The sequence below is a fragment of the Halyomorpha halys genome, unplaced genomic scaffold, assembly GCF_000696795.3.
Source record: "Halyomorpha halys isolate HHAL.00 unplaced genomic scaffold, Hhal_1.1 Scaffold901.1, whole genome shotgun sequence".
NCBI lineage: Eukaryota > Metazoa > Arthropoda > Insecta > Hemiptera > Pentatomidae > Halyomorpha > Halyomorpha halys.
Genome location: NW_027106556.1, coordinates 716,992 through 726,693, shown reverse-complemented (window position 1 = coordinate 726,693; position 9,702 = coordinate 716,992). Strand labels below are relative to the sequence as shown.

Sequence of the window (9,702 nt, the reverse complement as noted above, 5' to 3'; positions counted from 1 at the left end):
AATATTGATGAATGATCTCATACATACTAAAATAAAAATAAAATAAATAATAAATAAAAAAAAATAAGTAAGTAAAAAAATAAAATAAAATAAAAAACTCTCTTAAAATGTATACAAACAAAAGAATCTTGAAATATTTGGATTATAAAACCAAGTTCGGATTATCTTGATTAATATTTTATTCTGAAAAGAAACTAAATCTGTTTATGTAAATTTACGATGGCTGAGGATTTTCGATTGAGAAATATTCATAATACGTCATGTCAAAAATTGAGAAGACAGGGGCCAACCGAGTAGTATCCAAGCTTGACACAGGTAGCAAACTGGAGGAGGATATTAGGTTGAAAAATCTCTTGAAGAGACACCATTAGCCGAATTAGCGTACTCCCAAGAGAATTGGATTCGCATGGAAAGCACTCGACCGGCTGGAGTTTTTTAACTGACAGGAAAAGTAATCGCCGTTTGGACCTTTTATCTTAGCCGGGTCTTGTTTGTTTTGGGCCCGTTCCTCTTTTGACAACCTCGTTTATCCACAGCTTTGTTTCTCGGGGGTCATTATATGAAGTACTCTTCTTCTTTTTTTCTTCCATCTTTGGGGATGTGCCCTATTTATCTTTCCAAAAAAATCTCAGTTTAAATGACATGTTTTCATTTAATTATGTGAATAAATATTATCACCAGGTTTTTGATATTATTGTGCCCATATAATGAAAAAAAATTCTATAATTTCTATCATTAAGACTACGCTTGAATTGCTGGTTTAGTAAATCCCCTCGTTAATGCTCTGTTTGGGAAATATTTAATAATATAATAATAATGAAGGCCTAGCGAACACGAAGGTTCGATGCCGATACCACCAAATGCTCTCTGCATACATCCTTCCAGTGATGCCCCTCCAAACCCAGTTCCACTAAATCAGTTTTAACGCAATCCTCCCATCTACGTTTCGGTCTACCCCTCGGACGTTTACCCGTTGGTTCAGTGTTTATTAACATTTTAGGGATCCACTCGTTACTAAGCCCTACAACCTTACACGCCAATCTTTTACGTCGCAATGCTATAACTTGAATTATATTTACCTTAATTCAGCGTTGTGTAATCTTATAAATTCTCCTATTAAGTTTGGGAAATATTTACATCTGAAAATTTTCATTGCCATAAATTATAAAATTATAATAAATAAACTAATATGTGGTACTAGTGATAGGTAAAGATGGGAGGCAAACTTTCAACATATACAAGAGAATTATTATTGTATAATTCATCAACTAGTAATGAGATTAATAATTGTTAATTACTTGTGAAATAAAATAACATGCCATTATTATGCCTCCTGAATAACAATGAAGATTCCACATTTCTTTAGCCATTTAGTGAATTTTTGTATATTGAATATACGATTTAATAAATAACTCGTAAACGGTGCATCCTAGTGAAAATATTATTGTATAGAAATTAAACAGCAGATTCTATATTGAATGAGTATTATAACTGAGATTATATTATATTACAGTTTTATCCTGGGCGATCAATTTCTTGATTATTTTCCCTTTTTTACTTTATTTATGTCCTTTGCATTTTATTTTTTTTATAATCATAACTTATTAATTCTGTCGAGTATCATAAATCGCAAAACGAATTTTTTTCCCCAAATTTTACTTAAATTTAAGGTTTAGTACTATGTATGAACCCAAACTTAACATGGACACGTATTTCTGTCTGACCTAGAATATGAATCCAAACTTAAAATAAAATTGCATTTCCGGCCAAAAAAGTTTCTAAGCATCTAATTAGTTGGATAAAGTAACAAATCAGAAATTTTAGGTCTTTCTTTCTGATTTTCACCGATAAATCCTAAACGGTGGTTCCTAGTAAAAAAAAAATATATATAAAACAAATTCATGAACATAATTTACACATAATAAATCATAATAATGAAAAATATGGGATAAAATTAATGTTGATAATTATAACTAACCTTGATAGGGATTGTAATAATAAATGAAATAGGATATTTAACCAAATGTAGTTTAAATAAATAAATTAAATACCTGAGTGTGAGGAAGGTTACGAATATTGTGATAAATTATAATAGTAAAAATTGACTGTGATTAAAAGTTTTAATTTAATATGAAGAATTGACAAAATAGGTAATTAGACATAAGTTAAGGATTGCTTATTAATAAATTTATATGATTCCCTAATGTTTTAATATCTCGCAGGGTAATTGTGGAGACTGAAATTAATGACCTGGAGAGAATAGCCTACATAAAATTTTTTTTAATTGACGTGGTTCTAAAATTGTATGTAATGTATGATAATTTATTAATAATATTATTATTTATTTAAATTGTTAAAAAATCATATGTATAATAAAAGCTGTTTGCGATATATTGTCCTTTTTGGAGGCCGAAACGTCAGACTTATAAAAAAATATAAATTGTTTTGAGATTAAAATTGGATACAATTTATTTTATTTAAACAATAATTTATACATTTAATGAGTGCCATACTGTAATAATTTAGCCAGTTATATTGTCGTAAAGTACTCGCTTGAAAGTAAAGTACTTTTTTTTACGACCAGATTAGATTAGATTTTTATTCAGGGCGATCAACATCTAGGTTATTACACCCTTTTTACTTCATCTATCTTCTTGACTTATAGTTGAATGTAGACTATTTCCTTTTTACACTGGTCGGTATTGGTGGATTATATTTTAGTATAAAGTTGTGTTTCTTTGAGAAATTTTATTATTTTGTCTATGGATTCTTCCGAGTCTTTAAGGGCCAATTCTCTTGTTCGTGGAATTTTATTATTTTCGAAGGCTTGACGAAATGATGGGCATTCTTCAATTATATGCTTTATTGATAATGGGGAATGACAGGTCTGGCATATAGGCTGGTCCTCTTTTGTGATTTTTTACGACCATATCACTAAATCAAATTATACCATTATGGCTTTCTTTCGACGCATAATTAAATTTTAGTTGAATTATTATTTAATCAACAATCTGATACTATTCTCTATCGAAATAGATCTGAAAAGTGTGATTGATATATTTGGATATCGTTCTTCAAATCATTACTTCATTACTAAAAAATTTACATTGCAAAGCATTTTAACATCTTCGAAAGTTATCTTGTGACTACCACCGATAATATTCAACGCTTATCATTAAGTCACAAGTACATTTATACTCTATGATATAAAATCACTTGGTCCTCTTGTTGACGGATACCTGTTCTCTACCAGTTCCCGAACATCCTTATGGGCATCAGAAACCAAAATAACCCCATAACTTTTCATTAAAGCGCCCCGGCTACTGAAATTATTCCATAATCTCTGCTTCACTTACTCTGTTATCATGTCCCAGGGCCGCTGTGAGGAGTTAACGTTGTTTCCCAACTTGACCGTTACAAGGGTCAAGAGTATACTCGATGTAATTGCTGCCCCACGCCGTGTTGTTCCGAGTTACATACTCCCTTCAGTGTAATTGGCTTGGGCTAAGTGGAAAGTTCTCGGCAGAGCCACTTACAAACTTTTGTCCGAGACCTCTTAACAGCCTAGCCTTTGCCCTACAATTTCGTTTCCCTTTCATTTACTTTTATACTGCAAAAAAAAGTTAGGGATTTCTACAATATGGATATCTAAACTTATAGTACTTGATAATACGTAATCAGAATCAGTATCTCTAGATTTCATTTCGATAACTATCTAATTTACCTAATAATATATGCTTCAATTTCTTTCATATTTTCAGATAGAATTCATAAAATCTAATATATAAAAATTAATTTTTGTTTGTTCGTACTTTATGCTCTGTCATACCGTTCATCCAATTTTATCCGGGATTTTTGCTTATTGTTCAGAATTTTCCTGGGAGGAATATAAGGTGGCCCGATTTTTTCGGTAAAAAAAAATTATTCATTAATTAAGCATTTTTGACGAGTAGTTCAAAAAGTATATATTTTTTCATGGTTATTATATGCCAACTGATTAGTCTCTTCCTGAAGAATAAGAAAAATATATTACTTACTCAAATGAATTTTTTATTCACAAAAAAAAATAATTATGTAGATCTCAGTATAGTAGGTCAACAAATCTTTTCTTAGAAAAAGACAAATCATATTCGTTTTGGGCGTTGTCTAAAACCCTCAGATTACATTCTTCAAAGAAATTAAAAACCAGAAAATTTTCTCCTTGATTTATTATACACTCCACGTCGATTTCGACTATTACAGCACTTACTAGACAAACGGTCCAGACTTCCAATCCATTACAAAAGACTGATCTACATGACAATTATAAGGCCTATCTGGACATACGGCGCTGAGCTTTGGAGCTCCACTAAACCTTCGAATTCCTCTCGTATCCAATCCTTACAATCCAAAATCCTTCATAAAATCCTAAATGCTCCCTACTTTGTCACAAATAAAATCATCCAGAAAGACCTTATTGTTCCATTTGTAACCGATCTAGCCCGAACCAGATATCAATCCTTCCATTACAAACTCCCTAACCACTCAAACCCATTAGTTTCTAATTTTGCTTCCTCTTTTATTCCGGACAATCCTCCGAGGCGTTTGAAAAGAAGATGGCCTCGAGACCTTATATTGTAAAAATGTTTTTAGAGTGCTACCATTGGGTAGTTTCTCTACAATAAGTATAATAATAACAATAAGTATAGAAAATAAAATATAAAATTTTACAGATTGGAATTAATAAAATGAAGTGATGCCTAATCAGCTGATACTATAGAACCCACATCAATGAACTATTAACAACTACTAGATTTTCTACCCTAAGAATAATTATTACATAACTTATTATGATCCTCATGACTATTGTAAGGCATATTTGGACTAACGGAATTGATCTTTGGGCTCCACTAAACCTTCGAATTCCTCCCGAATTCAATCCTTACAGTCCAAAATCATTCGTAAAATCCTGAATCATCCTTACTTTGTCACAATCAAGTCATCCATCAGGACCTCAATATTCCATATGTTGCTGATTTGGCCAGAACCAGATATCATTCCTTACATGATAATCTTCCCAACCATTCAAACCCACTTGTTTCTAACCTGGCTTCTCCTTTCTAGACTTCTGAATAGAAGAAGGCCTCGAGATCTTCTCCTCTAGAAATGTTATTGAAGTTCTATCAATGGGTAGATTCTCCACATGTTTGTAACGTCTCTTTATATCACTAACAGCAAATTTGCAACATGACCATCTAAGGGAAGAACGCAGAAGACGAAGAAGTATAACGAGGCTGCTCAAATTAATAGTTAATTATCGGCGTAATCACAAAATGATACACTTGCCTCAATTAAAACATATATTTATATTTTTCTTTACTTCTCGTTCTAACTATTACCTATTTTTTTTAAATTATATGAATTAGTTGGATATGTAAGAGAGAGTATTTATCATTACGTTGCATACACCCATGTTAAAACACTCAAATCACTTTCCTTAATAATTTACTCAATTTATTTATAATAAACAGGTACTTATAGGTACAGAATATATACTTGTGTGCATTGTGCCCATCTCTATTTTGGTAGAGGAATTCCCCAAGGACAAATAAATGAATAAAATAAAATAAATAAGTGTATAAATTTCTTTCAATAGAGTTTTCAAGAGCTTTGACATTTCCAAAGCAATGATCGTCTTCGTTTTGGAGATGCTACGGTACATAAGGCACAGATGAAGTAGAAATAAAGAACCATCAGTTGTGAACATTGCAGATCACGACTTCGCAATCCAGGCAAACACGGGACTGACCTTTTGCAAACTGACCTGGTTTGGCTGTAGTTTGCTCAATATACTTGCTACATGAACCAAGTTGTTATTCGTTTGGATTATTGAATTCTAATAACAATTATAATGTGGTACTTTAACTTAAACTTTCTGTCAACATAATTGTCTGTTTTTATTTGTTTAATAATCATAGTGTAACGTACTACTAGTGTAACTGTTAAACCCATACTGACAGACTGCAGGCATAGCAATAGCAAGGGGACTCACATATCATTTGATAACTTTACTAAACGACAATAACTGTTATATTCTGGAAATATTTTATTACAAAAAAAAATTATAGATATATATAACAAAAGTCTGTAAATTCATTTACATTTATACTACCATAATTAATATCACTTTTTAGGATTGAATATTTATTTATGTTAATTATTACTATTATTTCAGCAGCATATCATCTAGTATGCAATATGATGTTATTAGAAATGTATCGGGGATTCATTGTGCATAGCAAAACACCATCGCGCTGGAGATTCCTTACAAAAATAATAATTTATTTGAATTTTCGAGAATATCAATAAGTTTTTATAAACTTTTTCTCCTTATTCACTGGTATTATGTTCTGATGTTTTATTTTGAAAATAATGCTTTCGATAGTAATCTTACATTATTAATTTTGAAATGATGGGTTAAAAATATTTAGTTTTTTTTAAAGTGGGACGTTTTTACTGATCAAAAAAATCTTCCAATCTTTAGACAACAAAGTGATATTTCCAGATACTAAATTGGCTGTTGAAAATCATCAAAATGAATTTTCATTAAAAAATCTTAATTAATTTCTTTTTTTTTATTTCTTTATTTATTGCTATTTACAACTATACATTTTAATACATTTAGTAAATTTGAACTCAGTTAAAATGGAGTGTTACAGGCGTGTATAGAAACTACCCATTGGTAGCACTCTAAATAAATTTCTGAATGCAATAATTTCAAATGGTTTTATGTAGTTGGTATAAGTTTCGGATTGACTAGTTTTAACAAAAAAAGTAGTTGTTCCAGCAATATTTCAAAACTACAGATTTGACTTACACCACTTTTGCACTCAACCGCTCAAATGTATTTCATCCAATTTATTTGTCATAAATCTATCATGATTACACAACTTGAGCCCCCGAGTTTTAAACTAATTTAGTATATTTTATTTATTACCTTTAAATACAATTACTGAGGGTCTGTTGCAAAAAGAGATAGGTCCATTTTCGGTTGATGTTATATATTTTTTCAGTTAGACCGGTTTAAAGGTAAAAAAAAAAAAAATGCTCTTTCCCAGGATACAACAATTTCCCAAGTCCACCCTTCTATATTGGAGGCCCTCCACAATTTGGATGTAGCCCCTCGCCCAGAAATAAGTTGGAACATCTGAAACTTTCTAATACAATTTTCAATCTTCAACAAAGTAAGACTTCATAAGCTACAGAAATTGTACGAATACCGAACTGCTGGATGACTAAGTTTCTCTTCATAATACGTCATTATACTATCTAATAGTGTATATAATGTTTTATTAATAATTGTACAGCATTCAGGTTTGGCTTTATTTGTTTGTTCCATAAATTATATTGGTATCTTATTCTAAGTGATGTTCTAATAAGAATATAGCTACCATAGTTTAAGCTTTCACCTCCACATTGAGAACAACTGTCCGTTTTTCAGTTTTCCAGCTGGTCTAGGATAATTTTTAATGCTAATAGACAGCTTTAAAAAACCAAAAAAAACAACAGAATTATCTCAAAATATTGTAAAAAGTTTATATAACTGAGTTGTTGGAGTCCGTTCATTCTGTTTTTGGTAATTTTTGAAAAATACTAAAGCTTGAATGGCTCAATAGTTTATATCGATTTAAAGGATTATCCTCGCTCATTCTGTGACTTAAAAATTGTTTTAGTTTAGAGTGTCGGAAAATAAGTTATAAAACTAAGTATGAACGCGAAAAAAAAGGGTCCGGCATAAAAAAAAAACTTTTCCTTATATCTGTGTTCAGGATTTTTCTCTCTGCATTGTCTGAATTCATCTCAATATTAAGTATAAAACTGCTGTTATGTACTCATTAAAGTTTTAGGATTTTAGGAGATTTAAAAATCCTTAAAATGCTGAAGTCAGATCTCGAAAATTTTCTTTGGACTCATTACCATAAGTAGTTGAGGAAGTAAAATCAACCCTTACTTAAGAAGCACCTCAAGCATCTCTAAAGAAGGTTTCATTGCAGATTAAACTTCGAAAATTATTGTCAAACACCGTGCTGAAGTTTCAGTCAAGGAAAATTTGTAACTGACCAGTGGAACTTCTGCGATAACTCATGATGTCATTGATGGCAACAAGATTAAATTCCCGAGCGAAACTTTATCCAATATTTCATCTCCACGCTGCCCATTTTCCTGCTCAGCTGGAATTCTCAGAGTTTGTTGGATAACAGAACTCGACAGAGTTCAGTCGATTAAAAACGATTATTTATAATCATATAAGAAGATACGTCTCCACCCAGTTCCCCAGCTAGACTAGCCAATTCACAGGTCCCTCTTTATATATGGTAAATATAATATTTTAGTAAATATAATATAGTATTTAAAAAATTACCTATAAGAGTCAGAATAAATTCAGTTCAAAAATAATTCGAATGCACATTTTTATCTTACAAAGTCACATACTTCTGCATTTTATTTTATTTTCACTAATATATATGGAGTAGGAACTCCAAGGACCCGAGTTCGAATCCGGTGGGGGAGAAAATTGTTTTCTGCTACATTGTTGCCGTGAGTCAACCCTGTGAGTTCTGGAGCCCTCCCGGGGTCCACCCAGCCTCATAAATTCTGGCGGTCGAGCATGATTCTGACAAAATCACCTCCTTGTACAACCGTTGGTCTATTAACAGTACGTCCCTACAAAGTACTGAATCCCTGACCCTTCATAGGTTGTAGCTGTACAGATCTTTAATTTTATTAATATATGGAATAGTTAGTATGTAGAAATATTGCGATCAGAAAAATTTTGAAATCGAGTTCGCCTAAGTACAAGTACTAATAACCAAGTCTCGCAAAATAGTATGTATGTGAACAGTCTAGCTCAAAAACGAATAGACGTACGAAACTGAAATGACATATTTAACTTTGATATATCCTTTGCTTGTCATAGCAACTTTTTTGATAAAATCGACAGGCCATTTTATAAAATGAATTTTTTTCCGATTTTCTCAAAAACGGCTGTGACGATTATTGCTTAAACTTGGTATAACAACATATAATTAAATGATCTTTAATATTACATAGGTTTTATCCTTATTGAAATAGTTTAACAGGGCCTATATGTCTAATTAAAAAAAAAAAATCTTCCTCTACACTTCCTTTAATAATTTGAAATAATTTACAATTTTCCATTGTTAACAGCTAGAAAAATTATATAAATATGAAATAATGAATATAAAAACTATAAATTAATTTTATAATTAACTAAAGGAGAAAAATGCAGAAATAGATACAGCAGTTTAGAGGTTGGAAAATCGGATATAGCTGAACGTGTCCGAACTCTTCCAGTTCCAATCATCTATCCACGGTTTGTTATAATCTATTCTTATCAAAAACATAGTTGATATCCTCCAGAAACACTAAAATAAGAATTTTTATCACTACGGAAAAAAAAATTATTTCTTATGTTGAATAGGTGTATTAAGGGGCATATGTGCCAACCAGATCATGTGTAAGGTCAGTTGGGCTTAGCCAGTAGTTGGATAAATAGTCACCAATCACCCTAAATAAATTATTATCTCAAGGACTAATAAACTGTATATTATTCAACAAAAACATCTATACGCATTATTAATTTGTTGGTTCATTAGCATTGTATTTACAAGATAATAAGATAAAGTTTTTAGACCATAGAAT

At 31.1% G+C, this 9,702-nt stretch overlaps 1 long non-coding RNA gene across 2 annotated transcripts in view; it reads left to right on the top strand.

The window, feature by feature from the left end:
* Positions 1-9,702, top strand: part of LOC106686977 (uncharacterized) — a 111,799-nt gene that overhangs the window by 56,502 nt on the left and 45,595 nt on the right. The window lies entirely within an intron of this gene.